The sequence below is a fragment of the Gossypium arboreum genome, unplaced genomic scaffold (assembly GCF_025698485.1).
Source record: "Gossypium arboreum isolate Shixiya-1 unplaced genomic scaffold, ASM2569848v2 Contig00739, whole genome shotgun sequence".
Classification (NCBI taxonomy): domain Eukaryota; kingdom Viridiplantae; phylum Streptophyta; class Magnoliopsida; order Malvales; family Malvaceae; genus Gossypium; species Gossypium arboreum.
In genome coordinates, this window is record NW_026440853.1 from 243 (window position 1) to 8,185 (window position 7,943).

At 40.8% G+C, this 7,943-nt stretch overlaps 1 long non-coding RNA gene and 1 pseudogene across 1 annotated transcript; both read right to left on the bottom strand.

Annotated features, from left to right (window-relative positions):
* Positions 1–981: 981 nt before the first annotated feature.
* Positions 982–6,615, bottom strand: LOC108465593 (lariat debranching enzyme-like; annotated as a pseudogene).
* LOC128289236 (uncharacterized) lies at positions 2,986–4,506 on the bottom strand. Its single transcript, XR_008278901.1, has 2 exons — positions 3,308–4,506; positions 2,986–3,167 (listed from the first exon to the last, which is right to left on the bottom strand). It is a non-coding gene; the product is annotated as an uncharacterized LOC128289236 (long non-coding RNA).
* Positions 6,616–7,943: the final 1,328 nt, after the last annotated feature.

Sequence of the window (7,943 nt, forward strand, 5' to 3'; positions counted from 1 at the left end):
ATTATTTTCCAAAAATTTAAAAAAAAAAAAAATTTTCCCAAAAACCCCTTTTATTTGGGCCCCAAAAATACAAATGGGAAAAAAAAAATATTTTTTAAACCCAAAAAAAAATAAAAAACCCAAATGGGTTTTCCCGCCCAAATTTAAACCCGGGTGTTTGGGAAATTTGGTAAAAAATGGGAAAAAAAAAAATTGGGAAAAACCCCCCCAAAGTTTTTTTAAAAAAAAGGCCCCCAAAAAAATTCAAATGAAAAAAATTTTCCCTTTTGGGGGTAGGGAAATTTATTAAATGGGCCCAAATTTTTTCCGCTTCCCCCCTTTCCCTGGGCTTCCCTGGCCCCGGGCCCCTTGGCCTGGTGGGTCTCCTGGCCGGGCCGGGTGGGCGGGTTTCCCCAGGCCTTGGGCCTGGTCCTGGCCTGGAAAAGGGTTTTTGGGCCTGGGGGGCCGGGCCTCCTGGCCCTTTCCTGCGGGCCGGCCTGGGCCCAAAGGGGCCAAAGCCCTGGGCCGGGCCGGGGCCTCCTTGGGCCGGGGGCCCCTCTTGGCCTTGGGCCGGGCTGGGCCGGCCTGGGCCCGGCCCGGGGGGGGCGGCCTGGCCCGGGAACCTGGGGGTCTTGGGCTGGCCTGGCCTCCTGCCTGGCTCCTGGGCCACCCAAGCCTGGCCGGCCGGCCTGGCCTGGCCTGGCCTGGCACTGGCCTAGGCCTAACCTGGGCCTAACCTGGCCCTGGGTCCTAGCCTGACAAACCTGGAACCTCCTAAACCTCCTGGGCCTAAAACTAACCTAACCTAAACCAACCCTAAACCCTCCAACCTAAACCTAAACCTGCCTGGGCCTAAAAACCCTAAACTGGCCTGGCCTAACCTAAACCTAACCAAGCAAACTCCAACCTAACCTAAACCTAAACACCTCTAAACCTGCCTAAATAACCTAAAAACCTGGCCCCACTAAACTAAACCTGACCCAGGCTAAACAAAACTGGCAACTAAACCAAAAACCTGGAACTAAACCAAATGGGCCCCTGTTTAACCCAACCCCTCCCTGGTAGAAAATAACCAAACCAATTAACCCAAACAAAGGCCAAAATGACTCCTGGCCTCCTCCCGGTTTTCCTACCTGGGTTTTTGCCAACGTGGCCCCGGCCTGGCGGGAGCTGGCTGGGAAAAAAGTGGCCAGGCGGGCGGACCTTCCCGGCTGGCCGGGCTGGGCTGCGGGCCTTTGGGGTCCTGGTGGGGCCCCTGGGCCTGGGGGCTGGGCCCCTTCCCCCTGGGCCGGGCCGCTGGCCTCCTGGGCCTGGGTCCGGCTGGCCTGGGCTGGCCTTTCCCCCCCTTGGGCCGGCTTGGCCGGCCTCCTGGGCCTGGGCCTCCTGGGCCGGCCCCTGGGTTGGGCGGGCCCCTGGGCCGGCCCGGGCCTGGCCTGGGGGCCCCGGGCCTCCTTTATCGAGTGCAAGAAATTTTGTCACTCGACCACCCTCTTCATGTTCAACAAGGCGGTGAATTTGCAGTGCAAGTGAGCTGAAAACCAATACGATGGTCTGAGTTTTTGAGCAGCTGAGCAGCAGGTTTGCTTCAAGAGTTCCTTGGTGGATCTAGGAAATATGTGTCAACCAACAAGCAACCAGGAATGGTCAACAAGAAAACTGAAGGCGCTTGATATGAACATTTTCATTCTATCACATATGTCCATTTCCACCAATTGAATATAATTACCTCACCTTTGAAATGTTTTTTGCAGCAAACAAGTTGTTGCCAGTTTCCATAATCAGTGATGCTGAAGCGGTGTCGTGTGAAAGGAAAATATCAATCAGTTTCTCTAGGTGCATGAGCTTGTGAACATCGTACTCCAACATGATACACAGACCTGATAGTATTGTCATTATAAGGTGGCCTTTCATGGTGTCCTGCTCAAGGAAAAGCTAATTCATGTCAGTTTCAAAGCTTGACTGTCCACCTAAATAAGAATCAATATAACATATCTGACACTAACTTGCAGTAAATATACAATCACCATTAAAAGAACTTCAGAATAAACATAGAATAGACAAGTAAAAGAACTTCATACCCAACCTAAACAATAATTACGGCGCATTGTAAATTCGGAAAGTCCATTGATACGGATATTGCCAAACTTCACAACCACAGCATACCCCAAGAGTATATATTAGGTGCTGCCCATCCCCCATAATACCTAAAGTTTACACATTTCAATAGCAGAAGGTAAAATTCAAGGCCTTTTCATAAAAGAATCAGAATCCCCAAGCTAGAACATATGAAGAAAAGGGGGTGACTTACAATTCCCATAAATAATTAGAAGCTTCATTATTTCCACAGATAAAAATCGTGGGAATTGGGGCAACCTCCTGACCCGAATAGTATATCCAGAATGACTTCATCTCCCTATATTTTGGGGCCACATTAAGGCTATCCATATCTTTTCCATTCCTGACTGCTTAAGTTGCAAAAGAAAAAAAAATTAAGTTCATATAAAAAATGGGTATTTGGAAAGTGACAAAATTTCGTATAAAAACAACAAATTGGAGAAAGTGAGAGTGTGAGAGAAAGAACCTGGAAATCACCATAACAAAGGAGGAGGTCAATTTTGATGTTGAGTGTTTCGATGTATTTAATGGTGTCGTGAACCTTGTCGAGATCTCCATGCATGCACCCTTCCACTGCTATCTTCATCGTTTTGAATTGGACACAATACTGTGGTAGGGTTTGAGAAAAACTTAAAACCTTATGTTTTTTTCTTAATGACTTTATCCTCTAAAGGTGAAAACAAAAAACCATGACAAAAACACACTGAAAATAGAATTAAAAGAAGCATATATCTGAAACTAAAACAATAATGAAAAGGGCGACGTCATTAACAATAAAAGCCATGGCCGGATGGAAAGACAGGAGAACAGATACGAAAGAAAATATCTGTTAAATTAAAAAATGGAGACGAATGAGACGAAATGAGACAATGTTTTCAAAATTCCAATACCATAAGCGGTTTCCAACTTCTATTTATTATAAATTTTGCACCTGCAAAAGAGATGAAAGGAATCCATGAATGTATACACAGGGCAAGAAAGATACTAACTAAAAACAGTTATTTATGGACAGGAGGAGTACTACATATCCCAGGAAGCAGTTTTTTATCCACGAGACCAGTAGGCTATCTGGACTGTCACATTAGAAAGAAAGACAGGTGAAAAAGTTTAAAGCATTATCTTAAGTGAGATAAAAGGGAAAGGAAAGAAGAGACTTTACTAAAACTAAATAAAATGGCAAAGACAAAGACAAAGTACAAGTGATGATTCATACCTGAAATCAGTCACCGATGAAGCAGAGAAATTCAAAAAATCACAAAAACCAGAAACGGCAGAGAAAACCTAGTGTAGCGTCTTTCTGTGCACCCAAAACTAGAAAAAAATGAGAGGAAGAAATTCAAAACAGACAAGAGAGAGAGAGAGGGAGTCGGCGAATAAATGGGGTGCTATGGATAGAAGAGATAGATTTGAGGATTCAAAACTGACCTTTGATCGGAGGTAAGACGCTGGAAGGTGTTGATGGCGCGGCAGTGTCTGGGGTTTGTTACGAAAGGACAAGAAAGGAAGGGAAAGAGAATAAAGAAAACGAAAGAGCGAATTAACAGAGATCAAAGAATGGAAAAACAACAGAGAAAAAAAGGGGAAATAAATAAAGGAAAATAAATTTGAAGAGCTGGATGAATAGGTGAAGAAATGGGGAAGCTATGAAGGGAAGAGAGAGAACATAATTTTCTAAATCCCCATGTGACAACGGTAACATTTATGGTAATTAATACCTTCTTTAAATTGCTTTTTTTTTTTTGAGAAATTAAAGACAAAGAAGATAAAGAGACTTGAGGAAAAAAAAGTGGGGAATCGGGATATTCCCAGAATGGGATATACCGAATCCGGGATATACCAATACGGGATAACAACGAACCGGGATATCCCTCGAATGGGATATCCCTGGACGGAATAAGTATGACAGGTTGGCCGGTCCAGACAAGAAAAAATAGCTGAACCGGCCACTAAAACCCATAAACCGGAAGCCAAATATTGAGAACCGGAATAAGAAAAGACAGGATATCCGGAAAATATCTTTTTCCGAGTCGGAATATGACAGAGATAAAGCCGGAACAGAATAAGAAAGAAAATTAACAGCCGGTAAAGGAAAAAAGACGTTAGAAAAAAATTAAGGGGATATCGGAGAGAATAAAGGGATCAACTGAAAGACATGTATTTTTTCAATATTTCCGTAACGTGTATTTTTTCAATATTTCCGTAAGAGAACAAAATTTTCGAAATTAAAAACATTTAAGTCTCCTGTTTGGCTTCCGGGAAAATGCAGGATGAATAGAATTTGCCAACTCACAGGTGAATCAGGAATTATTTAAAAAGAACAAGGACTAATGTCAAGTTTGATACAAATTTTCCTCGATTTTCCTCGATCAGAGAAACCAAACAGAATAAAAAGAGATGAAGAAAAAACAAGATTTTTCTAAAGAATCAAATTTATACCTTAAAAGAAAGACTAGCACTACCTCAACTCACTCATTCGGAAGAAGCTACCACTGATTCATGAATTCAAACCTTTTCTTTTCCTTTTTCGAGAGAAAGAAGCTAATGACAATGGATCTTGATTTAACAGAGGTTTATAACATAACTATATTATAATATTTTTATTTTATTTTCATCCGGAAAATAAAATATTTAAAGGTAAGTAATTGGTTTCGTAAATTTTAGGGAGGAACAGGCCTACTGGACGTACATAAAACTAATCAAAAGAGTAGGTAATAAAGAGAAAGGAACGTTAGAAATAAAGGAAAAGTAGGAGAGAATATGGGAATAAGCTGGTCATTTTGCCACACGCCGGGTACAATTTCAGAATTAGTGTACTTTTCATTTTATTCAATTCAGTCCCAACCTGCTTTTTCTTGATACAAATACATATCTCGTGTCAAATTTTACAAGATGATTTGTGACGTATGTACATGGTAAAGGGTGTGTCAAATAAGGGAGTATCCTTACCAAAAATAAATTAATCTTGGATACATAATGGGTTTCATTTTAGACCATAAAAATTTTTTACTGACCAATAAAATAAGCAAAAGGAATTATTTCAAACGAATTATTTTTTTCCAAAATATGTTGAGACCTCTATATTGAAAATAAGGTGATTTAATTCCTGATCACATACCCATAAATTTTCATTTAGAAGGATTGACCATCTCAGAAATATGCAAAAGGAAATGAAGACATAAAGAAAGAAATGCAGTTCCCTTTTCATGAATGTCAAGACAATGAGAGAACAGTGAAAGATATAACAAACCTGGTTGGTGTAACTGATACCCATGTTTGCCCAAGCACGCACATAGTTTGGCTTCAAATCTAGTGCCTAAAGATCGACATAGACCAAAAGACTAAATTCAATAGTGCTGAAATTATGGCACCACAGGCAAGGGAAGTTTATCATCAAATAATTTTAAATGGACAATCTCAGTAACAGAGGCTAAACAAATCAAACTGCATATGCAAGATCTGAATGCATTAAAAAGGCATTTTGAAAGAGATGATCAAGTGTATGTAAATTGAGGAAGTGCATAATCAAATCATCTAAATTAACCAATAGCTTCAACAAATCAAATAACTAATTACATGGAGCTTAAAAGAAGAGCTAGTTTGTTTTCTAAGGTCCAACTAGGTGCAACATGTTATGTGGAGAATCTTTTTACCAGCCTAAGGTTACAAAGATGGAGCAAGTAAATAATTCAACCCTATAAGAGCTGTATAACACACCAATGGATCACTATACCATTGAAAGATAAGAAAAGAAAATAGAGAAAAGATGATTGACATGTTGGGTTATCACATGTTTTGCATTTCTTTATGCTATCCTTTCAATTGTTTAAGCGCCAGCCAAGTCCTAGCAACACTTTTTTGTATAGAAGCGAAAAAGCCCCCTTGATTCAAGAAGCACAAATTTACATATTCACCTTAATTTACTCAAAAAAGTGCTTTTTTTACATCTTGCACCTCAAATGCTTCAGGTAGTTGCAGCACCCTTGCCAACATTTCCAAAATGTAATGTTAGGAATCTTAAGGAAAATTATATCCTGTCACCGTATGTAAAACTCTAAGTCCAACATATAATCATTGCAGTCATGGAAATCATATGCAAAAATACACTCTTGTAATCACAGCATTCACAACATAAGCAAACTATCCCACAGTAGCATTAGAGGCGGCTTACACAAACCAAGATTGCAATATCAAGGCATTGTTCCAAAAGACAAAAACCAACCAAAAAAACAAAGAATTATACCCTAGTGTACTTACATCAGCATAATACAAAGAATTAGCAAGCTCCGGCGGCGCAAGAGTACCATCCTTTGGGTGATGACGTAACCATCCATACAGATACTTTATAGCAGCAGTCTGTTCCAATTCTGAACTTTTCAAACAGTATTATTTGTTTGACACTCCAAAATTTTAATCTCACCTTGATTAAAGGGATAAGCATTCACGAACCATTTGTATGACCCACCAAGAGCAAAAGTACTTCCAGATTGGTAGGATCGGCCTCCTGAGCATCATTGCTGCAATAGCCTGTACAGAGATATCTAATCAGTGAACTACATTTTTCTACAAAGTCAAATATATGGACCCCAGTAAAAACCACATAAAACTGCAGATGCATTAATCAAGAATAACAGAAGCATAAAAAGGTCTAGCATCATCCATGTAAGTCTCAAGATAATGACAAGCAGACACATTAATCATCCAAAACAATTTGCAATAAATGTGAAACATTACACTTCATAGGCTTGATATAGACATACTTTAAGATGGAACCTTAAATTTTGGGGGAAAAAACAAAATTTTTTCCCCGGGGGGGCCCCCAACCTTTTAAAAGGGCTTTGGGAAAGGCCAATGGGAAAATTGGGCCCTTTCCACCCGGAAAAAAGCAAAAAAATTTAAACCCAAAAATTTAACCCACCTGGGAAAATAACCTAAAAAAAAAAAAAATAAAAAAAATAAAAAAAATAAATTTTAAAAACTTTAATTTAAAAAACCCCTGCCTAAAAAAACCAAAAGCCCCTTGGGCAAAACCCAAAAAAAAAAAAAAATTTTTTCATTTCCTAAACCCTTAACAATGGGAAAACCCAAAAAAGGGAAACCCAAAAAATACCTTTTCCTAAAAAAGGGGCAAAAAAAATGCAACCCAAACTTTGCAAAAAACCTTTTAAATTTAAAATAAAGGGTTCCCCTCCCGGGGGGCCCCCCCTCAAACGGGCTTGAAAGGGGGGGAAAAAAAAAAATTTTCCCGGGGGCCCTCCTTTCCCTTTAAATTTGGGCCCCTTTTTGGGGGGGGGCCCCCTGGGGTTGGGGCCCTTGGGGCTTTTGGGGGTTTTGTCCCTTTTCCCCTGGGGGGTTTTTTTTTCCCCCCCCCGGCCCCCCTTTTTGGGGCCCCCGGGCCCCTTTTCCCCTTGGGGGCCGGGGGTTTTTTGGGGCCCGGGGGCCCCTCCCCGGGCTCGCCCGGGTTTTTTCCCCTTTTTGGGTTTTTTTCCCGCCCCTTTCTTTTGGGCCCCCCTCCCGGTGGTTTGGGAAAAAACCCCCAAAATAAACCCTTTGGCCCCGGGCGGGAAAAAAAGGAAATAAAAAAAAAAACCCAACAACAAACTAAAAAAAGGAAAAAAGGGCCCAAAAACCCCTTTTCCCTAAATTTGTTTTCCCTAAATAAAAACCCCTTAAAAACCAAATTTCCCAAACCAAATTTTAAACTAAACCCCTACCCCTTTAAAGGGTAAAAAAAATCCTTCAAAAAAAAAAACCCCAAAAAAAAAACCTGGTTTCCCAAATTGCCAAAATTTTGGGCCCCCCTTTGGGTCCGGGCCCCCAAAAATGTTTTTTGGGGAAAAAAGGGGGAAATT